The sequence below is a fragment of the Gymnoscopelus microlampas genome (genome assembly GCF_963454915.1).
Source record: "Gymnoscopelus microlampas genome assembly, chromosome: 21".
Lineage (NCBI taxonomy): Eukaryota > Metazoa > Chordata > Actinopteri > Myctophiformes > Myctophidae > Gymnoscopelus > Gymnoscopelus microlampas.
Genome location: NC_139958.1, coordinates 35,822,885 through 35,849,380, shown reverse-complemented (window position 1 = coordinate 35,849,380; position 26,496 = coordinate 35,822,885). Strand labels below are relative to the sequence as shown.

The 26,496-nt window shown below is 42.1% G+C and overlaps 1 pseudogene across 1 annotated transcript in view; it reads right to left on the bottom strand.

Annotated features, from left to right (window-relative positions):
* The window catches only part of LOC311037944, a 53,740-nt pseudogene that overhangs the window by 25,009 nt on the left and 2,235 nt on the right, over nt 1-26,496 (bottom strand). The window contains exons 2-5 of the transcript in view: nt 23,263-25,206; nt 21,599-21,654; nt 20,279-20,435; nt 15,384-15,709 (exon numbers count right to left, since the gene is read on the bottom strand). The product of the transcript in view is annotated as an uncharacterized misc_RNA (transcript). The remainder of the gene's footprint in view (nt 1-15,383; nt 15,710-20,278; nt 20,436-21,598; nt 21,655-23,262; nt 25,207-26,496) is intronic.

Sequence of the window (26,496 nt, the reverse complement as noted above, 5' to 3'; positions counted from 1 at the left end):
TGTGTGTGTGTGTGTGTGTGTGTGTGTGTGTGTGTGTGTGTGTGTGTGTGTGTGTGTGTGTGTGTGTGTGTGTGTGTGTGTGTGTTTGCTTCCCAACCTTGTGAAATGGAGCCGTGCATGGAGCAGAGAAAGCCTACAAAGGAGAGGTTGAGGCCATTCTCTTATATTCAATAGAATTAGGTCAAATGTGAACATGCAGAATTTAAATAAAAACTCAGATGGTTTGAAGGTCAAACTAAACATATTTTTCATGTATAGCGTGTGTATGAAGTACTAGCAGCATTCACTTGTAAAACCAGTGGCAGTGTTTGAAAAACAACAGTTTACACCAACAGAGGGAGCTAGTCACAAGTAAATGGCGGTCAGGACAGTAGATCACAATTTCTGGGACAAGGATATTAATGACACGCTTGAGGAGAATATGAATTTGTTTCAGATTTTAAAATGTTACACCATCGCTATGAAGAGTTTGGCCTGTATTGATGAACATTCAGTATGAATGTGAGGCGCAACAGAGCTTGACTTGCCCTCCACAATGCACCATGAAGTCCTTTCCTGGAAAGAAGGAGGCCCTGAGATACAATGATTTTCTGCAGATGAGTTTTTGAAAAAACACATCAGTGATATGAATCTTAGGTTGACTAATGTAGTCTTCTGCATTATTCCGTATACCCCTACTATATCGCTTATGGTTTTGCAGTTTGTATCTGTGACGGAAAATGTATCATGTTCAACAGTTTTATTGCAATATTAGCAAAGTGAGCAGTATTACCTTTTCAACAGAAATGGCAGTAAGTGACATAATTTATGTAGGCAGAGATCTACAAAAATATACACTGCATACTCATTGAGTGCCATTAACGTGTTTCACGTGTTTTTACCGCTATGGCGCAACGTGCCAATGACATGTTTGACGTGTTTTTGAAAAAATAGTAAAAAAAAAGAAAAAAGAAAAGAAAAACATGTTCAGAACCCAAGATATCATCATCTGAAGATTTGCAGCTCAACTTAGAACTGAAAAAGGCTGTATCTCGCTTCCTAAGCACTTTTTTTTACTTTGAAAAAAACTCTGGCACTGGGACATCATTCTGAAATAATTCTGGCAATTCTGGCGCTCAATGAGTTAAGTATACAACATTTGTTGAAAACAATGGCAATTTCTGAGAATGGTAATGGTAATGCTCTGAAAGAAACCCTAACCCTAAGAAAAACTACAAAATGATGCGTGCACAAACAAATAATGATTTCATCCACTTCTTTACAGCTATCAACCTGTGATGTGACAATAAAGTTAATTCTGATTCTGTAGCAATCTGACTGGTATGGTCCTTTAAACACCTGTAGCAATGATATAGCAATAGCCCATGTCATGGCCTTGAGCATATCATTGCTTTTATTACAAGATTAAGCACATCTGCAGATCACAATATTACACAAATTGTGTAATATTGCAATGGATACTAACTGCTTCTTTGTGCGGTACTAATCCTTAATTAGACTAATTGTTTCACTCACAGGGATAACAAATATACTTTTGCTTTCCTTAACTTAACTGTACAAGTTCTTGACATTCATTAAACTATTATTCAGCTCTGTGTCAGCTAGGTTGAAAAGAGATGGCGATATGGATGTCATTAATATGGAGTTATTAATCAAATGCATAATTAATCAACAGATTGAAATTGAAATTAATTAAAAATGTACAATCAAATAATTAACTTAGTAGTGCATAGTGTAAAAAAAGAAAGATCTGTGTAATCTACAACTTCACCAAAATGTGACTGCTTGTCTTTGTTCCATATCAAATGAATGAAAAACTATGCTGACTGCTCAGTGCTGGGTCATTTAGAGTTACACAGGTTAAACTATTTGAATAGCCTTCATCTGTTTGGGTTCAGAACGCTTTGTTGTGTGATAAGCATACCATGATCGTGATAGTTTTCATTTTAGTTACCATCATGTTATGGTCAAATTAATCACATCCAATCGATGAATCGACAATGAAAATCGTTATTGTTAGAGGCAGATATATAATGGTCCCACTCTGCCATGAAACCAGAAACAGTTGACACCATCTCAGGGAAATATTATACATTGTTGGATTACCATCTAGAACATACAATAGTAACATTTTATATGAACACTGATAGATTACCATCTAAAATAATACAGTAATATGTACATGAACACTGATAGATTACCATCTAGAATAATACAGTATATGTACATGAACAATGATTGATTACCATCTAGAATACAGTCCATTTAACATGAACATCGTTGGATTACCATTCTAGACTGACAGTATATTTACAATAACAATTGCTGGATTACCATCTAGTCATATTTACATTAACATCGTTTGATTACCACCATCTATTGCAGCCTAACAGTAATGTTAGTAACTTTTTTGGCTCGAGACCCAATAGAGACATCTGGAGTCTCCCCGGGAGCCAAACTTAAAATACATTGTGAATTAATGACTTAAGCCCTATTTCACAATTTGGAAAAGTACCAAAAATGTCTGGGGAAAAATTAGGTAATGTACTTTATAAAAAAGAGAAGAAAAAATACTATATATACAACAATGTATATTTGGGAAACATTAGTGTAGACAATGTCTCCTACAATACACGTCAGTCACCAGCACTGCTTTTCACCAAACAGTGGGCTTCAATGGCCATGGTGGTTCACGCTATGTTCCAAAGTTCCCCTCCCCACTGAACAGGCACCTCTAATGCAGTGATAAGGACACTCTCTCTTGCTGGCTTCCCAACCACCAAAACTGACAATTATATTCATTGGAGCGCCCGGCCCGGCTTGGCGCGAACCTTTACGGCAGTGGTGCTGTCAAATCACTTTCAAAAGACAATTCACAATATTTACACAATCTGTTTCTTATAATGTTATAAGTAGAATTGATATCCATATGTTGCTTGTATAACCACCTCCCTACCGACATACAGCTGGTTAATTCTCACAATGTTTACAGTGGATATATCTTTCCCTTGGTGTGCGTACACTTGTGTCTCTTCAGATTACTTGATACACTGAAACTCTTGTCACATTTATTACAGTGAAGGTTTTTCTCTAGTGTGTACACGCATGTGTGTCTTCAGGTTACTTGACACACTGAACCCCTTGCTACACTTATAACAGTGGAAAGGTTTTTCTCCGGTGTGGGTACGCATGTGTTTCTTCAGATCACCTGACTGACTGAAACTCTTGTCACATTTATTACAGTGGAAAGGTTTTTCTCCTGTGTGGAGACGCATGTGTGTCTTCAGGTTACTCGACACACTGAACCCCTTGTTACACTTATTACAGTGGAAAGGTTTTTCTCTGGTGTGTACACGCATGTGTTTCGTCAGGCTACCTGAATCACTGAACTCCTTGTTACACTTTGTACAGTGGAAAGGTTTTTCTCCGGTGTGGGTACGGATGTGTTTCTTCAGATGACCTGACTGACTGAAACTCTTGTTACACGTATTACAGTGGAAAGGTTTTTCTCTTGTGTGTACACGCATGTGTCTCTTCAGGTGACTTGGCACACTGAACTCCTTGTTACACTTTGTACAGTGGAAAGGTTTTTCTCCGGTGTGGGTACGCATGTGTTTCTTCAGATGACCTGACTGACTGAAACTCTTGTTACACTTTGTACAGTGGAAAGGTTTTTCTCCTGTGTGGAGACGCATGTGTATCTTCAGGTTACCTGACACACTGAAACTCTTGTTACACGTATTACAGTGGAAAGGTTTTTCTCTTGTGTGTACACGCATGTGTCTCTTCAGGTGACTTGGCACACTGAACCCCTTGTTACACGTATTACAGTTGAAAGGTTTTTCTCCGATGTGTACACGCATGTGTCTCTTCAGGTGACTTGGCACACTGAACCCCTTGTTACACGTATTACAGTTGAAAGGTTTTTCTCCTGTGTGTACACGCATGTGTGTCTTCAGGTTACCTGACTCACTGAACCCCTTGTTACACGTATTACAGTTGAAAGGTTTTTCTCCTGTGTGTACACGCATGTGTCTCTTCAGGTGACTTGGCACACTGAACCCCTTGTTACACGTATTACAGTGGAAAGGTTTTTCTCCGGTGTGGAGACGCAGATGTGTCTGCAGACCACCTGACAGACTGAAACTCTTGATACAAGTATTACAGTGGAAAGGTTTTTCTCCAGTGTGGAGACGCTGGTGTGTCTTCAGGCGACCTGACTGATTGTCACAACTCTTGTCACAGTGTTTAAATGTTTGAGTTTTCTTTCTTGTGCAAGTTGGCTGATGGGTTTTTACTTGCCCGGCCCCCGGTTGAGTTAAGGTCTTGGTAAACTGCTGACGGCTGTAAGATGCCGGTTTGTCTGTGAGAGAGAGAGAGAGAGAGAGAGAGAGAGAGAGAGGGTGGGGTGGGGGGTGGGGGGGGGGGGGGGGGGGGGCAAGAGAAATGAGGTGGATACAATCAGTCATAACTAATGACATTGACATCAAGTCATGACATTGATCAACAGTTTCAGACAGGGATGCAGCACTGAATGTAACTCCTCATTCTCACTGTTTATTTTATGTTCTGGTCCACCTCAACCCTCAAAAGACCACACCCAGTTTTTCTTGCATGAAAATTAAGCAAATAACAGATTTCTGTGTTGTGTGAATCCACCTGTTTGGATTAATTAAGTATTGCATTTTGACCAAAGAATTTGCCATAAACTACAAACAATGTGTTTAATTTCCCTGTATGAGTCCTCATCCATGGACTTTGTTCATGTGCATCTTGAGATGAGCCTTTTGAGTGAAGCTTATTTTACAAACTGTAGGCTAGATGTAAATATTTGTATAATTTTTTTCTTTACCTGTATCAGTCTTCATGCGTCGTTTCAGATAACTCCCTCTGTGACTCCTTATGGATGGAGTTTGTTTTGATGATTTCAGCTTGTTGCTCAAAGACAATCGTCGTCCTTCCACATTTGGTGTCTTGCGTGACTTCAGTTTGTTTAAAGCTGACTGACCTTCCCTGGTCTCCTCCCAGTCACTGTCTTCAATGTCAGATTCAGAACAGGGTGAAGTCCTCTCATCACTGTCTTCAGAGTCAGATTCAGAGCAGTGTGAAGAGAAGAGCTGGTCATCTCTAGTTGGCTGTGACGTTCCACAGTCCTCGACATCAGCTTGTGATTTCATGTGTTCAGTTGAGGTGCTGGCTACAGGCTCTGCATCTTTGTTTTCATCAACATCCTCTTCACTTTGAACTGTCAACGTTGACCCGTCAGCCTCCTCTGGTCTTTGCAGTAGCTCCTCCTCCCGTTCCACTTTAATCTGTGGAGGCTCTGGTCCGTCTTGGACCTCACTGGGGCTCTCCTGCTGTTCTTCTTTAATCTGCAGGACCAGACTGGACAAGCTCCACACTTCTTTAATCTGCAGAGGTTTCAAATGGACCAGACTGGGGCTCGTCTCCTGCTGTTCCTCTTCAATCTCCAGAGGTTCTAGTTTAACCTGAACCAGACTGGGACTCCTCTCCTGCTGTTCCTCTTTAATCTGCAGAGGTTCTAGTTTAACCTGGACCCGACTGGGACTCCTCTCCTGCTGTTCTTCTTTAATCTGCAGACATTTCAACTGGACCAGACTGGGACTCCTGACCTGCTGTTCCTCTTTAATCTGTGGAAGTTCTAGTTTCACCTGGACCTCACTGGGGCTCCTCTCCTGCTGTTCAGAGGAGACCTCCACTTTACACACTGTAAGAAGTGGGAGATCTAGGATGAGAGAGGAGGTAACATTAGTAGAGAGCAACTCAATGTGTTTTCTGATAGGATCAGATTCATTTCCTACTTGATTTGTTTTGAAACTATCTGTTTTGTTGTTTTATTTATATTGTTTTCACTGTGCTGATCTTGTTCGCTCAACATCCTGCATACTGTATTTGTGAAATTGTTGCTTGATTAGACTTTTTTTATTTTTAATTATAAGAAATATTATTTTATATATTTTGTTCTTCAAAAAGGTCCATTTGTCTTTAAATACACAATAACATGAATCCACCATATTGTAGCAAACAGATAAATAGAGGCAGAAGGTGTTATCCTTGATTCAGAAATGCACACATTCACCTTTGTTATCCAGTGGATAAACCCTGTTGTTCAAATGAACATTATTACTCATCAGCCGCAGTGCTTTCCACACCAGCAAGGCCACATAGTTCTCAGACAGCTCCCTGATCCGGGTTTCATCTTAACTGAGATAACGTGGGCCTTTGGACAGAAACTGCTATTCTTATCCTTGATACTCTGTCACAAGTTCAGATGCCAAAGCGCGAACACACACAAATCAAGTCATCTTTATTCACCACCAGCAAGGCCACATAGTTCTCAGACAGCTCCCTGATCCGGGTTTCATCTTAACTGAGATAACGCGGGCCTTTGGACAGAAACTGCTATTCTTATCCTTGATACTCTGTCACAAGTTCAGATGCCAAAGCGCAAACACACACAAATCAAGTCATCTTTATTCACATTAAATAGTCATGTTTATTAGAGGTACAACGATGATCAGGTAACCATACTTGATGAAGGACCTAGCGACCTCTCTCTCTCTCTCTCTCTCTCTCTCTCTCTCTCTCTCTCTCTCTCTCTCTCTCTCTCTCTCTCTCTCTCTCTCTCTCTCTCTCTCTCTCTCTCTCTGATGACGTTATTGTCGGTATTTCATCTCCTGATGTTGCTGTATCGAAGCTGCAGGGAACAAGGTGTCCCTCGCGATGTGCCAAGAAGCAATCACCTGACCACCCAGGACTGTAAGGCCTTCACAATCTTTCTATACTATTCACATTCTTTCAAAAATAGCAGATCCACAATCTTAGCTCAGCTATTTTCAAATATCTAAAGTATACTGTACAGTAGTATAGTAGGGCTTAACAACTTGAACTCTATAGCATCCCTAATTCGAACATTCGGCGAAACTAGCAGATCTGCAGGCTCACAACACGTCGTGTTGTGACGCATTGTGAGCTTGTAGATCAAGTTGAGAGAAATACTAGCTCACCCTGGGGACCCCGGTCAACTAGGGTGTAAGTATGGGATATAGGATTTAAGTGGTTAAGTGGATCAGGGTCTGGAGCTGTCAACTACTGTAGATTATGTTTTGGTATTTACATTTTTAGCTTAGTTACAGTAACAACCGGAGCTGATTCTGGTTGTGTTTTAGCTTGTTATTCATCATGAGATCAGTTAATTTTAACATTTTAGGCTGCTTGTTTTCTTTTCTACTCGGCTGAGTTTACGTTGTGAACAAAGTTGTAACCCTATCCCTAATAAAATGTACTGCAGTTACAATTCCAATGCAATGCTCAAGTGTTTTGACTGGACATTCATCCAAAGAAAGATATTTCATGTGAATTCACTTGTTCTGTTTTGAGGATAATAATCATGAATAATATGACATAATAACGCTTTAAAAAACAACTTGTCTAAACACTGTTTCATGCAGGCTGGCAGTGGCGTGACAAATGAGATAATGCCACGTCATCGAGTCGACTGACTGCCTGCCTGACTAACTATTTTTCTGCATCTTCTCCTTTCGTGTATCATCAGATACACGAAAATGCAATGCCATTATGTCATTGGTTCTCAAAGCGGGGACCCCCAGGGGTCCTTGGGGAGGTCCCCAGCAAAATGTGTTAATATAGCATCACAATCATTTTAACCTTTTATGCTTTGGCTATTAAAAAATAGCAGATATACAAGCTCATAGCGCGGCACCGAGTGCCGCGCTATGAGCTTGTAGATCTACTATTTTTTTTAAATCGTGAAAATTTTAAATAAATTTTTTTTAGGCGAACTTTTTTAACTCAAATGTTTGCTTCTGGGGGGTCCCTGGAACAAAATATTTGAGATGGGGGTCCGCGGCCAAATACATATCATGTTGGGGGTCCTTGACATGAAAAAGTTTGAGAACCACTAGTATGAGTGAGTGAGTGAGTGAGTGAGTGAGTGCTCACCTGAGACAGAGGTAGCAGAGCTGGTGGTGCAGGGTCCCACCCAAGACAACTGATGTGTGCCTTCATTCTTGACCACCAAACCGGGGCCAGTCAGAGCCACAGGGTCAAACAAGCCCATCTCATTCTCCTGAGCCTGCTGTTGACGGACGGCAGCCTGGCATGATGAATGGAGTTCAAGAAGGATCACATGCCATTTACAATTTGGCAATTTATCCACAGTGACTTATTGATTGATTGAATACTTTATTAACCAACAAAAATGCAAACAGCTCGGAGTACAGTAAAACATTTAGGCTGGATAACTGGAGGTTGAAGACCAGGTGTTGGTCTTCAACCGGCCTTTTTAGGAGTGTTTTACATGTCAACAGGGAGGACGGAAAATCACAAATGAATAACTCTAGAGTAGAAACATTTGGTGGTCATCCATGCTCTAACAACCACAACACATTTTTATATAAAAACAGGTCAATGCCACATTGCATTAGAATGAACCATTGCATATGGCCCCGACCACAAAACCAAATCAGATCCTGTTTAGTGCTGTCCACCTCCTTTACCAGTCTAATTGCTGAAGTAACAAAATGCTTGCTAAACATGGCTGTTATTTTCCTTTCTAGAAGAGTAAGAACACAATATACACTAAGTATGTTTCAATCCAAAACTAGGTACATTTTTACCTTTGCTGCCATAACTCTGTATTGCTCTGAAAGCAGGTTGCATTTCAGACACTGGCAGTCTCTCCACCTGCAGCAATGTTTGTGTCCCTTCGACAGTGACACGACGCCGTGGTTCCTGCATTGGGAACATTTTGGCATTCTTGGGGGCTTCTTGCCTTCATGAGCAGGCGAGGGTCCTGAGTAGTCCATCTGCTTCAGCTTCTGGCACTATACTGACATACATTGATAATTGATACGCCGTCAAAAGACACAGGTCTTATAACGTCCGCGGTCAAATAGAAGACTTCCTTGCTCTCCTGTGTCTGGTCATCTTGTGTGAGAAGTCACAAACTGCATGTGTGGGAGAGGCTTCTCCTCTGGCAGTGGCACTGCCTCTAAACTTCCTGGCCCACACATACACAAGACACATTGTTAAATAAAGGCCAATAGATAACATTTTGGGCCTTTTCAATGAGTCTACACTCTGTAGGCTATGTGGTTGAAAACAAATTAAAACACACACACCATTGGACTAAGGGGGCTGGTGCAGTTTCCTGTTTATGGAGAGAAAAAAGAAAACCTTGAATAAAGTACCACAGTAAGTCCCCCTAGTTTGTCCAAACCAGTGGTTCATAAAATGGGGTCCGGGCAGGGCCCCCCAGGGGTCCTTGAGAGGGTTCGAGGGGGCCCCAGCTAAGATTGTTGATAGTGCAATAAACCTCGTCTCAGGTATGAGAAATGTAAAGAGCCCGCCCATAGAACATTTCTACTGTAAGCATTAATAACAGAGGCAAAACTTCCAATGTTTCATTAACAGAATACTTTATTTATTTAACTCATATTCTAAAGCAGCAGACACTAATAAATAGACAGGTATGATAGGTAACCATAGGTAAATAACATATAATTCATTAAATGACCCAGATAACTACAGATAGTCCTATTTAAAACAGAGCATGAACACAGTAGACATAATCATACACATATAACATTTACTAGAAACTCTAAAACTACTACTTAACTTTCCACAAGGTAGGCGACCCCCCACAGGGTCTGAGCTTTGGCTCTGGGTTGGCAGCTTTGATTGACAGTCAGTTTTGTCTAGCCTGGCATGGCCAGACTAATATCACTGCGTAGATATTAGTCTGGAATCTCTGTGTGGAACCTGCATTTTCGAGGGGCAAATTAAAAAAATGCCTCTGCTGATAAACCCGCCCCATATTTGCATACTGGGCCCTCATTGGTCCCTCACAACTTTGGAGGGAGAGAAATCCAATCTCTATTGAGAGGGGCCAGACCTAATCTGCCAAGGGCAATTTCTTTTTTCAGATTCGTCTGGATCCAGGCTAAGTTTTGTCTGCCCGTCCAACGTCGTGAGCAGTCTCCGTTGACTGTAGGAGACCACTCGCACAACTGAAGAGCGGAAGAGCACTTCTATTTAGTCTATACTAATGTCTCGCCCTGCCTAACGCAGCAACCTGGCCCGATAGCCCCCCTATCTTCAACGCCGGCAGCCCTACACAGCATGCGAGCAGAACCCCCCCCCCCAGCAGTGAGTGCAAGACAAAATACTTCAGCAGGCTTCACCTGTAACTTGGACTGAGCTCCGCTCTCCAGACCACTTGTCTCTTCATGAGTTCACAGTTTTATAGTGTTCCTTCATCCTCAACATAATCATGTCCAGCCGCGATTGATCAGCACTCCGTCTGTCAGTCACAATCAGGTGAGTGTCATCAGTCTGTGAGTGACACACGTCATTGTCAACGTCACCCATAGTGCACGTTCACTACAATAGTTATGAGCCTTGGGCCTACAGATCTGTGACTCAGTGAGTGTACAAATAGAACCAAATGAAACCCTAGCTATTTTGTTGGACTACTACAGTCTATTAATGCAGTGTAATATACAGAGTGTGTGTGTGTGTGTGTGTGTGTGTGTGTGTGTGTGTGTGTTTCCCAACCTTGTGAAATGGAGCCGTGCATGGAGCAGAGAAAGCCTACAAAGGAGAGGATGAGGCCATTCTCTTATAGTCTCTTATATTCAATAGAATTAGGTCAAATGTGAACATGCAGAATTTAAATAAAAAATGAAAACTCATATGGTTTGAAGGTCAAACTAAACATATTCTTCATGTATAGTGTGTGTATGACAAGAAGTACTAGCAGCATTCACTTGTAAAACCAGTGGCAGTGTTTGAAAAACAACAGTTTACACCAACAGAGGGAGCTAGTCACAAGTAAATGGCAGTCAGGACAGTAGATCACAGTTTCTGGGACAAGGATATTAATGATACGCTTGAGGAGAATATGAATTTGTTTCAGATTTTAAAATGTTACACCATTGCTATGAAGAGTTTGGCCTGTATTGATGAACATTCAGTATGAATGTGAGGCGCAACAGAGCTTGACTTGCCCTCCACAATGCACCATGAAGTCCTTTCCTGGAAAGAAGGAGGCCCTGAGATACAATGATTTTCTGCAGATGAGTTTTTGAGAAAACACATCAGTGATATGAATCTTAAGTTGACTAATGTTGTCTTCTGCATTATTCTGTATACCCCTACTATATTGCTTATGGTTTTGCGGTTTGTATCTGTGACGGAAAATGTGTTCAACAGTTTTAGGGCAGAGATCTACGAAAATATACATTGCATACTCTTATGTATACAACATTTGTTGAAAACACTGGCAATTTCTGAGAATGGTAAGGGTATTGGCAAGAAAAACAAGAAAATGTAAAAAATTATGCGTGCACAAACACATAATAATTTCATCCACTTCTTTACAGCTATCAACCTGTGATGTGACAATAAAGTTAATTCTGATTCTGTAGCAATCTGACTGGTATGGTCCTTTAAACACCTGTAGCCGTGATATAGCAATAGCCCATGTCATGGCCTTGAGCATATCATTGCTTTTATTACAAGATTAAGCACATCTGCAGATCACAATATTACACAAATTGTGTAATATTGCAATAGATACTAACTGCTTCTTTGTGCGCTGCTAATCCTTAATTAGACTAATTGTTTCACTCAGAGGGATAACAAATATACTTTTGCTTTCCTTAACTTAACTGTACAAGTTCTTGACATTCATAAAAAATATTATTCAGCTCTGTGTCAGCTAGGTTGAAAAGAGATGGCGATATGGATGTCATTAATATGGAGTTATTAATCAAATGCATAATTAATCAACAGATAGAAATTGCAATTAATTAAAAATCGACAATCAAATAATTAACTTAGTAGTGCATGATGTAAAAAAGAAAGATCTGTGTAATCTACAACTTCTCCAAGATGTGACTGCTTGTCTTTGTTCAATATCAAATGAATGAAAAACTATGCTGACTGGTCAGTGCTGGGTCATTTAGAGTTACACATGTTAAACTATTTGAATAGCCTTCATCTGTTTGGGTTCAGAACGCTTGTTGTGATAAGCATACCATGATCATGATAGTTTTCATTTTAATTACCATCATTTTATGGTCAAATTAATCACATCCATTATTGTTAGAGGCAGATATATAATGGTGCCATGAAACCAGAAACAGTTGACACCATCTCAGGGACAGATTATACATTGTTGGATTACCATCTAGATTAGAACAATACAATAGTAACATTTTACATGAACACTGATAATTACCATCTAGAATAATACAGTAATATGTACATGAACAATGATTGATTACCATCTAGAATACAGTCACATTTAACATGAATACCATGAATGGTTGGATTACCATTCTAGAGTAAGTATATTTACAATTGCTGGATTACCATAGTCATATTTACATTAACATTGTTTGATTACCACCATCTATTGTAGCCTAACAGTAATGTTAGTAACTTGGTCTCTCAAAGTTTAACTAATCATATAGGCTGTTGTGTATAACACCAAGTCTGTGCAAATAAGTCTGTGAACATCCCCGGGTATGGACTAGTAGACTTTGTTGCTGCTAACTCCTACTGTTGGACTGTAGAGGGTGTAGAACAGGGTTCCCAAATGTTTTTTAGCTCGAGACCCAAAAGAGACATCTGGAGTTTCCCCGGGTGCCAAACTCAAAATACATTGTGAATGAATGACCTAAGCCCTATTTCACAATTTGTAAAAGTTCAAAAAATGTCTGGGAAAAAAAATGGTAATGTACATTATTTTCTTAATTTTTTGAAGGAACGGTAAAAAAAAAGAGAAGAAAAAATACTATATATACAACAATGTATATTTGGGAAAATTAGTGTAGACAATGTCTCCTCCGATACACGTCAGTCACCAGCACTGCTTTTCACCAGACAGTGGGCTTTACTGGCCATGGTGGTTCACGCTATGTTCCAAAGTTCCCCTTTTGAACAGGCACCTCTAATGCAGTGATAAGGACATTCTCCCCTGCTGGCTTCCCAACGACCAAAATTGACTATGACTGATTATGTTCGTTGGAGCGCCCGGCCCGATTTGGCGTGAACCTTTACGGCAGTGGTGCTGTCAAATCACTTTCAAAAGACAATTCACAATATTTACACAATCTGTTTCTTTAAATTGTATAAGTAGAATTAATATCCACATGTTGCTTGTATAACCACCTCCCTACCAACATACAGCTGGTTAATTCTCACAATGTTTACAGTGGATATGTTTTTCCCTTGGTGTGTGTACGCATGTGTCTCTTCAGGTGACCTGACTCACTGAACCCCTTGTCATCACAGTGGAAAGGTTTTTCTCCAGTGTGGGTATGCAGATGTGTCTTCAGAGCACCTGACTGACTGAACCCCTTGTTACACTTATTACAGTGGAAAGGTTTTTCTCCGGTGTGGGTATGCATGTGTGTCTTCAGAGTACCTGACTGACTGAAACTCTTGTTACACTTATTACAGTTGAAAGGTTTTTCTCCGGTGTGTACACGCATGTGTGTCTTCAGGTGACTTGGCACACTGAACCCCTTGTTACACGTATTACAGTGGAAAGGTTTTTCTCCGGTGTGTACACGCATGTGTGTCTTCAGGTTACCTGACTTACTGAAACTCTTGTTACACGTATTACAGTGGAAAGGTTTTTCTCTGGTGTGTACACGCATGTGTGTCTTCAGGTGACTTGACCCATTGAACCCCTTGTTACACTTATTACAGTGGAAAGGTTTTTCTCCGGTGTGGGTATGCATGTGTGTCTTCAGAGCACCTGACTGACTGAAACTCTTGTTACACTTATTACAGTTGAAAGGTTTTTCTCCGGTGTGTACACGCATGTGTCTCTTCAGGTCACCTGACTCACTGAACCCCTTGTTACACGTATTACAGTGGAAAGGTTTTTCTCCGGTGTGGAAACGCATGTGTGTCTTCAGGTGACCTGACCGACTGAAACTCTTGTCACATTTATTACAGTTGAAAGGTTTTTCTCTGGTGTGTACACACATGTGTTTCTTCAGGCTACTTGACACACTGAACCCCTTGTTACACGTATTACAGTGGAAAGGTTTTTCTCCAGTGTGGAGACGCTGGTGTGTCTTCAGGTGACCTGACTGATTGTCACAACTCTTGTCAAGGTGTTCAAATTTTTTAGTTTTCTTTCTTGTGCAAGTTGGCTGATGTGTTTTTACTTGCCCGGCCCCCGGTTGAGTTAAGGTCTCGGTAAACTGTTGACGGCTGTAAGATGCCGGTTTGTCTGTGTGTGTGTGTGTGTGAGAGAGAGAGAGAGAGAGAGAGAGAGAGAGAGAGAGAGAGAGAGAGAGAGAGAGAGAGAGAGAGAGAGAGGGGGAAAAAGAAATGAGGTGGATACAATCAGTCATAACTCATGACATTGACATCAAGTCATGACATTGATCAACAGTTTCAGACAGGGATGCAGCACTGAATGTAACTCCTCATTCTCACTGTTTATTTTATGTTCTGGTCCACCTCGACCCTCGAAAGACCACACCCAGTTTTTGTTGCATGAAAATTAAGCAAATAACAGATTTCTGTGTTGTGTGAATCCACCTGTTTGGATTAATTAAGTATTGCATTTTGATCAAAGCATTTGCCATAAACTATAAACACTGTGTTTAATTCCCCTGTATGAGTCCTCATCCATGGACTTTGTTCATGTGCATCTTGAGATGAGCCTTTTGAGTGAAGCTTATTTTACAAACTGTAGGCTAGATGTAAATATTTGTATTATTTTTTTCTTTACCTGTATCAGTCTTCATGTGTCGTTTCAGATAACTCCCTCTGTGACTCCTTATGGATGGAGTTTGTTTTGATGATTTCAGCTTGTTGCTCAAAGACAATCGTCGTCCATCCACATTTGGTGTCTTGCGTGACTTCAGTTTGTTTAAAGCTGACTGACCTTCCCTGGTCTCCTCCCAGTCACTGTCTTCAATGTCAGATTCAGAACAGGGTGAAGTCCTCTTATCGCTGTCTTCAGAGTCAGATTCAGAGAAGTGTGAAGGGAAGAGCTGGTCATTTCTAGTTGGCTGTGACGTTCCACAGTCCTCGACATCAGCTTGTGATTTCATGTGTTCAGTTGAGGTGCTGGCTACAGGCTCTGTATCTTTGTTTTCATCAACATCCTCTTCACTTTGAACTGTCAACGTTGACCCATCAGCCTCCTCTGGTCTTTGCAGTAGCTCCTCCTCCCGTTCCACTTTAGTCTGTGGAGGCTCTGGTCCGTCTTGGACCTCACTGGGGCTCTCCTGCTGTTCTTCTTTAATCTGCTGGACCAGACTGGACAAGCTCCACACTTCTTTAATCTGCAGAGGTTCTAGTTTTACCTGGACCCAACTGGGACTCCTCTCCTGCTGTTCCTCTTTAATCTCCAGAGGTTCTAGTTTTACCCGGACCAGACTGGGACTCGTCTCCAGCTGCTCCTCTTTAATTTGTGGAGGTTCTAGTTTCACCTGCATCAGACTGGGACTCCTCTCCTCCTGTTCTTCTTTAATCTCCGGAGGTTCTAGTTTTACCCGGACCAGACTGGGACTCCTCTCCTGCTGTTCCTCTTTAATCTGTGGGAGTTCTAGTTTCACCTGGACCTCACTGGGGCTCCTCTCCTGCTGTTCAGAGGAGACCTCCACTTTACACACTGTAAGAAGTGGGAGATCTAGGATGAGAGAGGAGGTAACATCAGTAGAGAGCAACTCGTGTTTTCTGATAGGATCAGATTCATTTCCTACTTGATTTGTTTTGAAACTATCTGTTTTGTTGTTTTATTTATATTGTTTTCACTGTGCTGATGTTGTTCGCTCAACATCCTGCATACGGTATTTGTGAAATTGTTGCTTGATTAGACTTTTTTATTTTTAATTATAAGAAATATCATTTTATATATTTTGTTCTTCAAAAATGTCCATTTGTCTTTAAATACACAATAACATGAATCCACCATATTGTAGCAAACAGATAAATAGAGGCAGAAGATGTTATCCTTGATTCAGAAATGCACACATTCACCTTTGTTATCCAGTGGATAAACCCTGCTGTTCAAATGAACATAATTACTCATCAGCTGCAGTGCTTTCCACACCAGCAAGAACACATAGTTCTCAGACAGCTCCCTGATCCGGGTTTCAGCTTAACTGAGATAACGCAGGCCTTTGGACAGAAACTGCTATTCTTATCCTTGTCCTTGATACTCTGTCAGATGCCAAAGCTCAAACACCCACAAGTCAAGTCATCTTTATTCACATTAAATAGTCATGTTTATTAGAGGTACAACGATGATCAGGTAACCATACTTGATGAAGGACCTATAGCGACCGAAAAGTTATACATTAACCTCTTTTGGCCGTAAGTGAAGTCATTGTGCAGGATTCCCCCCTTTTGCCTTTCTCATGACTGCCTGCTCCGACGTACCTGTCCATTGAAGTAGAATCTACTTCAATTAAAAAAATCCTTTTGAACATCTACTTAGTAGATGTTCAAACGGATTTTTTTAATCTGGTTCTAACGAATCTGAAATCAGCCTAAATGTAATGTCAGTATCTTTATGAAAAAGATATAGTCCTTGGGCCAGACGAGATATCGCTACCACAAAGTTGGCAAAACCTTACCTATACTAAATTGTTTTTTGGGCCAATATGTAAATAAAAATATGATAGACTTTCCATAGGAGCAGCTTTTTATATTTTTTGACATGTTGTTATTTTTCTCTATAGGCGGATTTTCATTCATAGCCAACAACATATTAAAAGTTATATAACACACTTTTTGGACATCACACTGCTCCTTTTTTTATAAATTAAACAAACCTGTGTCCAATTAAAGTAGTTGATGAAGTGGGTGTGGCCTATTTGGTGGTGGAGCAGTTTTTTCAGGAATCAAAGCTGAAGTAGTAGAGGCCCTAGGAGGGGTCCACGCGCGACTGCTTATTTTTTTTTCTAGTTTTGATTTTTGGCATCCATAGGACCTCTAATATTGGGATTTTGATGATCCCAAGAAAAAAAGTCGTCCCAAGTGTGTTTTTTTCAATGTTTTATTAACCCTATGAGACCTGCGGGATGGCTGGCTGGAACGCCGGCGAGACTGTCTTTCGGAGACTGTGGAACACTCAAATTTAGACGTAGCCCAAAGATAGAGATACCATTTGATTCCAGACAACCTCAGGTTTCCAATGGGACCAACCTTGTCATGCTACCTTGTCGGGAAGGGGGCTAAATACCTAATGATTCAAAGTTAAGACAACATTTTGGCGAGGGAAAAACGACCATCACCATTTTCCAAATGGTCCCTTGAGCTGTCACCTCAATATATGTGAATGAAAATGGGTTACATGGATACCTACAAGCCTCTCCTGTACAGACATGCCAAATGTATGCCTATCTCATGCAGTTCTGGGCAAGAACCATGCAGTGTTTTGCATGCAGTACAAATATGTAATTTCTGCCTATTGTAAAAAGGAGACCACTTCTAGGAGAGGAGACTGCATCTATAGCTGTATGAGACCACTGTACTGTATCTAGAAACCACTGTACTGTATCTAGACCACCCCACTGTATCTATTGCTATATGAGACCACTTTAATGTATCTAGAGACCACTGTATTGTATATATACCACCGCACCGTATCTATTGCTATATGAGACCACTTTACTGTATCTAGAGACCACTGTATTGTATATATACCACTGTACTGCATCTATTGCTACATGAGACCACTGTACTGCATATATGAGACCACTGTATTGCATCTAGACCACTGTGCTGCATCTATATCCCACTGTACTGAATCTATAAACCACTGTGCTGCATCCAATCCCACTGTACTGAATCTATAAACTACTGTGCTGCATGTATAGACCATTGTACTGCATTTATAGACCACATACATTGACCACTGTACTGTATCTATAGACCACTATACTGCATCTCAACTCAACACAGCTTTAAACATGTATATATAAAGCACATTTAACATGACTATGTCGCCACAAAGGCTCGGTAGATGCAGTACAGTGATCTACAGATGCACTAGAGTGATCTACAGATGCAGTAGAGTGGTCTACAGATGCACTACAGTGGTCTACAGATGCAGTAGAGTGGTCTACAGATGCAGTAGAGGGGTCTACAGATGCACTACAGTGGTCTACAGATGCAGTAGAGTGGTCTACAGATGCAGTAGAGGGGTCTACAGATGCACTAGAGTGGTCTACAGATGCAGTAGAGGGGTCTACAGATGCACTACAGTGGTCTACAGATGCACTAGAGTGGTCTACAGATGCAGTAGAGTGGTCTACAGATGCACTACAGTGGTCTACAGATGCAGTAGAGTGGTCTACAGACCACTTCCAATATATTCAGTACAGTACAGTGGTTTCTAGATACAGTACAGTGGTCTCATACAGCTATAGATGCAGTCTCCTCTCCTAGAAGTGGTCTCCTTTTTACAATAGGCAGAAATTACATATTTGTACTGAATGCAAAACACTGCATGGTTCTTGCCCAGAACTGCATGACCATCTTGGATGGCATCTTGAAAATTATGCCTTTCTGCTAAGTATATTTTCCTGGATATTTGGGATGTTCTCAAGCATGCCTAAAGGTACCAGAATCTATTGAAAACCCTTTTGTATCAATGTTTAGGGAGGTTTAGTGGTACTCTTTCTTATATGCCTATTGACCGGTCTATTTCTCATAAAAAGTGCTTGTTTAAGATAAGGCTGAAAATTACCAACCCAGAATGAAATACTATGGGTAAATTATACATTTCCTGAATCCTTAGGGTCATGTCAGTATTCCAGTTGTTGTGTTTTGTGTCTCTGATGTTTCTTGATGCCACAGAACTAAAAGAAAATATATGGTTTAGGCAGAAATTGTGAGAAAAAAAAGGTTATTAAAGGTTTGAAGAGCTCCAGTGACCACTGTACTTATCATACATAGTCACCAAAGGGCTCGAATGAAAGCTCAAAGTGTCCCCTTAAAAATGATACCAAACATAAAATATAAAACTTTGTAATATGCCCTGAACGTGAGCCAATACCAAGATATGCACATGTGTCTAAAATGCCATTTTTCAATGGGGGGTGGTAACTTTAGCAGCTGATAACCCCAATTTAGCTGGGCCTCAGGAAGGTCTATCATACAAAAATAATATCTAGGGATGTATAGGAATAAAAAAATCCCAACTAGAATTTGCCATCCCAGGTGGTAGCGATATGTGAGATTTTGGGGTTTGGCCCAAGGACTAATAGTCTACTTTACTATCATCAGCCTTGATCTCTCTCTCTCTCTCTCTCTCTCTCTCTCTGGGGTGAGAAATACTATCTCACCCTGGGGACCCTGGTCAACTAGGGTGTAAGTATGGGCTATAGGATTTAAGTGGTTAAGTGGATCAGGGAGCTGTCAACTACTGTAGATATGTTTTGGCATTTACATTTTTAGCTCAGTTACAGTAACAACCGGAGCTGATTCTGGTTGTGTTTTTGCTTGTTATTCATCATGAGATCAGTTAATTTTAACATTTTAGGCTGCTTGTTTTCTTTTCTACTCGGCTGAGTTTACGTTGTGAACAAAGTTGTAACGCTATCCCTAATAAAATGTACTACAGTTACAATTCCAATGCAATGCTCAAGTGTTTTGACTGGACATTCATCCAAAGAAATATATTTCATGTGAATTCACTTGTTCTGTTTTGAGGAGAATAATCATGAATATGACATAATAACGCTTTAAAAAACAACTTGTCTAAACACTGTTTCATGCAGGCTGGCAGTGGCGTGACAAATGAGATAATGCCACGTCATCGAGTCGACTGACTGCCTGCCTGACTAACTATTTTTCTGCATCTTCTGCTTTCGTGTATCATCAGATACACGAAAATGCAATGCCATTATGTCATTGGTTCTCAAAGCGGGGACCCCCAGGGGTCCTTGTGAAGGTCCCCAGCAAAATGTGTTAATATAGCATCACAATCATTTTAACCTTTTATGCTTTGGCTATTAAAAAATAGCAGATATACATTGAAATACATATTTTTTAGGCAACCTTTTTAAACTGAAATGTTTGCTTCTGGGGGGTCCCTGGAACAAAATATTTGAGATGGGGGTCCGGGGCCAAATACATATCATGTTGGGGGTCCTTGACATGAAAAAGTTTGAGAACCACTGCATTATGTGACTAAGTATGAAATGAGTGAGTGAGTGGGTGGGTGAGTGAGTGGTGAGTGAGTGCTCACCTGAGACAGAGGTAGCAGAGCTGGTGGTGCAGGGTCCCACCCCAGACAACTGATGTGGTGTGCCCTCATTCTTGACCACCACACCGGGGCCAGTCAGAGCCACTGGGTCAAACAAGCCCGTCTCATTCTCCTGAGCCTGCTGTTGACGGACGGCAGCCTGGCATGATGAATGGAGTTCAAGAAGGATCACATGCCATTTACAATTTGGCAATTTATCCACAGTGACTTATTGATTGATTGAATACTTTATTAACCAACAAAAATGCAAACAGCTCGGAGGTACAGTAAAACATTTATAGTGCGTTCACACGGGCAGATTAAAAACACACTACCATTCATTTTCAATGGAAACCAGCGACATGAAGATACAAAGACACATCCGACGTTTGTAGCTGTGGCTCTAGCGACAAAGATACAACGCTACAAATTCAAGTTGAACTGGGTTCAACTTCCAGATACAAAGACACAAAGTTACAACTGTAGCTCCGATGTCCGCACATTTGATGACGTCGGCGACCGCTTTGAGCAACACAGATACAAAGCGACACAGTGACAAAGATGCGGTGTATTTTTGTAGCTTTGTATCTTTTAATCTGCCCGTGTGAACGCACCATTAGGCTGGATAACTGGAGGTTGAAGACCACAACCGGCCTTTTTAGGAGTGTTTTACATGTCAACAGGGAGGATGGAAAATCACAAATGAATAACTCTAGAGTGGAAACATCTGGTGGTCATCCATGCTCTAGCAACCACTGACACACATTTTTATATAAAAACAGGTTAATGCTACATTGCATTAGAATGAACCATTGCATATGGCCCCGACCACAAAACCAAATCAGATCCTGTTTAGTGCTGTCCATCTCCTTTACCAGTCTAATTGCTGAAGTAACAAAATGCTTGCTAAACATGTCTGTTATTTTCCTTTCTAGAAAAGTAAGAACACAATATACACTAAGTATGTTTCAATCCAAAACTAGGTACATTTTTACCTTTGCTGCCATAACTCTGTATCGCTCTGAAAGCAGGTTGCATTTCAGACACTGGCAGTCTCTCCACCTGCAGCAATGTTTGTGTCCCTTCGACAGTGACACGACGGCGTGGTTCCTGCATCGGGAACATTTTGGAATTCTTGGGGGCTTCTTGCCTTCTTGAGCAGGCGAGGGTCCAGAGTAGTCCATCTGCTTCAGCTTCTGGCACTATACTGACATACACTTGATAATTGATACGCCGTCGAAAGACAAAGGTCTTACAACGTCCACGGTCAAATAGAAGACTTCCTTGCTCTCCTGTGTCTGGTCATCCTGTGTGAGAAGTCACAAATTGCATGTGTTCGAGAGGCTTCTCCTCTGGCAGTGGCACTGCCTCTAAACTTCCTGGCCCACACATACACAAGACACATTGTTAAATAAAGGCCAATAGATAACATTTTGGGCCTTTTAAATGAGTCTATACTCTGTAGGCTATGTGGTTGAAAACAAATTAAAACACACACACCATTCCTGTTTTTGGAGAGAAACAAGAAAACCTTGAATAAAGTACCACAGTAAGTCCCCCTAGTTTGTCCAAACCAGTGGTTCATAAAAAGGGTTCCGGGCGGGGCCCCCCAGGGGTCCTTGAGAGGGTTCGAGGGGGCCCCAGCAAAGATTATTGATAGTGTAATAAACCTAGTCTCAGGTATGAGAAATGTCAAGAGCCCGCCCACAGAACATTTCTACTGTAAGCATTAACAGTGGCGCGGGAAGGGGGGGGGGCTACGGGGGCTGCAGCCCCCCTGATGATGGGAAGGGATTTAAAAAAAAAATGTTTTATTACATTTAAATTTAATTAAAATAATTAAATAACGTAACCCTAACCTAACCCTAACCCTAACCCTAAAACCGAAATAAAGTAAAGGAAATAAAGTGCCAAAACCCACCCAAACCCGCACATTTTTCGACCCGAACCCGCCAAAAAATCGCGCGCGCGCGGACGGGACGATTCCCCCGACGCTCAGCCCCCCCTGGCTATTAAGTACTTCCCGCGCGCCTGAGCATTAATAACAGAGGCAGAACTTCCAATGTTACATTAACAGAATACTTTATTTATTTGACTCATATACTAAAGCAGCAGACACTAATAAAAAGACAGGTATTGATAGGTAACCATAGGTAAATAACATATACAATTCATTAAATGACCCAGATAACTACAGATAGTCCTATTTAAAACAGAGCATGAACACCTACAGTATACATAATCATACACATATAACATTTACTAGAAACTCTAAAACTACTACTTAACTTACTTTACCCGAGGTAGGCGACCCCCCACAGGGTCTGAGCTTTGGCTCTGCGTTGGCAGCTTTGATTGACAGTCAGTTTTGTCTAGCCTGGCATGGCCAGACTAATATCACTGCGTATAGATATTAGTCTGGAATCTCTGTGTGGAACCTGCATTTCCGAGGGGCAAATTTAAAAAATGCCTCTGCTGATAAATCGCCCCATATTTGCATACTGGGCCTTCATTGGTCCCTCACAACTTCGGAGGGAGAGAAATCCAATCTCTATTGAGAGGGGCCAGAACTAATCTGCCAAGGGCAATTTTTTTTTCAGATTCGTCTGGATCCAGGCTAAGTTTTGTCTGCCCGTCGTGAGCAGTCTCCGTTGACTGTAGGAGACCACTCGCACAACTGAAGAGCGGAAGAGCACTCCTATTTAGTCTATACTAATGTCTCGCCCTGCCAAACGCAGCAACCTGGCCCGATAGCCCCCTATGTATCTTCAACGCCGGCAGGCCTAAACATTTTTTTTTATCACATTATCAAACAAATATCAGACATATCAGACAGTGTGCATTTCCCAAAAGCAAATACATGTATTTAATCAAATATGTCCAGAAGCAGGATTTAAACATTTAAACATCTGGCCACACATCTGGGCATTTGTTGACTGCTTGGAGGTTAGATGTTGGGATATGACGTCTTGGTATTGTTTTCATACTGCTGGTCAAGGTGAATGTGTTTATATCCAGCTTGTCAATGAAGTCCCACAGCCTCTCGATCAAATCCTGCACCTGCTTCATGCACTTTCCGGCCCCATTACAGAAGCCCGCGGTGCAGGGTTTGCCCTTGCGCAAGAAGAGGAATTTACCATCATTGGGTTGAATTAAGGGAGTGCATTTGCCATCTTTGCCCCTGCAACACAGTTTACAGTCCTCGATCTCGTTGCATGCGCAGGACTTGAGGTTCTGTGTGGCCTCACAAAAGGGGTTGCATTCTCCACCACGACACAGTCCGTTGTCAACACAGACAACACCGTCAGCGGCATTTTCAGGAGGCGGACACTCGCTGCTGGTGCCTGTGCATTGGACATGCCCTTACAAGTAGCATTGATGGGCTCCTGACACCTCTTCCCTGCGCCCTCGAACATGCACCTCTATGCTATTCCTGTGACTGCACTGTTTGCCAGGTTTTAACTTGCAGTTGGCTGTGCAGCATTCATCATCGCTGAGGTGGTGCTGCCCCGGGTCACATTCCTCACCCTCCTCAACCCGCGAGTTTCCACAGACCTTACTGTTCTTCTCCTGGAAGCACTTTGGAGCCCTGATTGGAACCCTTTGCAGCACCTTCCCTATAGACTTACTGCAAGAAGAGAAGTGCTTGTTGTTGATGTGGTCTCCACTCACAGCGAAGGGGTACATGACAAACCCGCCACCATGGTCGTCATTAGGGGCACACTCGATGTTGTCTGGATCATCGTGCAACGCCCCAAAGTTGTGGCCCAATTCATGGGTGATCACCAAGTCAACTGCCTTTGTTAAAAGGGTGTTCCCATAACTTCTGGTGGTGGTCAAGCCAGTGTTCACGTAAAACTTCTTGGGAGGATAATAGAGTGGTTTGGAGCAGACTCCGCTCTCGCTTTGGTCATTGTCAGCCACATAGGCTAGCCCCAGGACTTCATCCTCAAAGTCCTGATGGGTGAGCAGATGAGCCAGGCACACCTCGGAGGCAATGTCTTCGCTGAATTGCCGCAGAAGACTCCTGGAGTTCCATAACTCCTTTCCTATCACTGGGTTGTTCTCCATGTTATAGTGGACCCAGCCTGTTTCACCGCCCGGGGGAGGCCTGGTAGGCTCCTTGTGAATGATGATTTGGCTGATCTGGACTCCATAGCCTTTAAATTCATCGTTCCAGGTGGTACTCCTGAATATGTCATCCACCCGTTCAATCAACTCAATCATATAGTTGAGAGTGACACTCTTTTCCCCGCGACCCATCTGTTGGAAGAATCTGTAGTCTGCCACCAGCAGGAGGGGACAGGTGGTGTTCTTCTGATCGTGGGCTTGTGGTTTCCGTCGGTGCATCCATGTCTCGTTCTCCCCCGCCTGTCCGTCCCTGTTCTTCCTGGCAGCCTCTGGAAACAGGTCCTGAGCGTCTTCTGCGTGGATATCGCCATACACACTGGGAGACGCGATGCGCCTTACGTTCTTGATGTCCTCGGAACGATAAACCAGCAAGCGGCCGTCGGGGCTGGACTCTGTGAACCTCCACAGAGGCTCTACATTGTACTCGGCTTCCTCCATTTGGATGTGGGCAGAGAACTCCTCACCAGCGATGTGTGCCTGCACGCGTGAATTCTCCTCTCCTACAACATATCCGAGGAAGTAGTTCTGCAGGTGGCCATCGTAGCTCTCCTCTCTCCCGTCTTTGTCGACAAAAACAGCCTTAAAGTTGTCAGTGAACAGGTCCATGTTAGTGGTCAGGTAAAGTGTGAAATGTCTTTGCAAGGCTGTGAAGCTGACCAGCCGTTCCAGGTGGGACTGGGTGCTGACATCTCTGCTCACACTCACAGAGTGTAGCTGAGTTCCAGATGCGGGCAGAACCTCAAAATCTGAGAGTATGGCGTTAAGAGCCTGGGTTTCTTTCAGATTCTCCGCCGTAATGCCTGATTGAATAGCACATTGGACCCAACAAGGAGCCAGAAAGACAATAAGCCAAAAATATGTCATTACAGACATGACAATCATGGATGAAACTTGTCCGGAAAACAGGGTTTCTGTGGATGGTAGAATGCCCGGAAACACTGGAATCTATCCAGGGACAAAAGAACCAAAACACAGAGGGTAAAACAGCGTCCTTCAATGGTTCATAGAATGGCAAGGCTTATAGTCGTAGCCACAGCTGGTACACGGCGGTCTGTTGACAAAAAAATGTCTGTCAAAGTTCCATGTATTGATATCTAGAGGAGCTATAGCCCAGCTGGGGAAATTAAATGGTTACGACATTTTTAGGCAATAGTTTTATGCCCACAAATGGAGATCTCCGATGCCTGCACAAATCAACATTGTTAAGCAACGGCTACGTCACAGTGCCACATGTGCCTCGATTATGCCCAAATATGGAGTTCGATCAACGAGATAGAGAGACAGACAGAGACACAGAGAAACACATCAGAGAGTCAGTTGGAGAGGGTGGGAGAGCCTATTTCACCCATGCAATAACAAGTGATATGCATGACTGAGTCTGTCAGGGCACAACGCACATTTACAATTAATTATGTCAAGTGTGCAACACTCTCTCAAGTATAGAAATAGGGTCTTCATTTATGACAAAACATATGGAAACGGTTTATGGCTGACAGTGTCGATGTAAATCTAAATTATATTTAAAATTGGAGGAAATGAACAGACCCCCAAAAAAACAAACAAACAAACAGACTGACTGACTGGGGGTCACCAGGGTGCTGTTCTGTCTGGTGTTTAACCACAGTGCACTGCCAGTTGGTTCATGAACCCTTAGCTGTCTTCCCTGTAGAGTATCGAGGCCTGGATGCTGCTGCAAAAAAAGATGTCTTCCCTGTAGAGTATCGAGGCCTGGATGCTGCTGCAAAAAAAAAGGATCAACATCTTCCCTCGTTCCAAACATGTCAATACTGTCTACTGAAGGCAATTCTTAAGTCCTAGTGGTGGGAGGTTTTTATACACAGAACACAGACAGATCACAGACATACAGACAGTCAGGCAGGCAGGAAGGCAGGCAGGAAGGCAGGCAGGCAGGCAGGCAGGCAGGCAGACAGACAGACAGACAGACAGACAGACAGACAGACAGACAGACAGACAGACAGACAGACAGACAGACTAAAACAGTGGTAGACAGACAGTAGCAGGCAGGCAGCCAAACAAACAAACAAACAGACAAGAGGTCGAGCAAACAGAGTTTGATACACCCATTTATC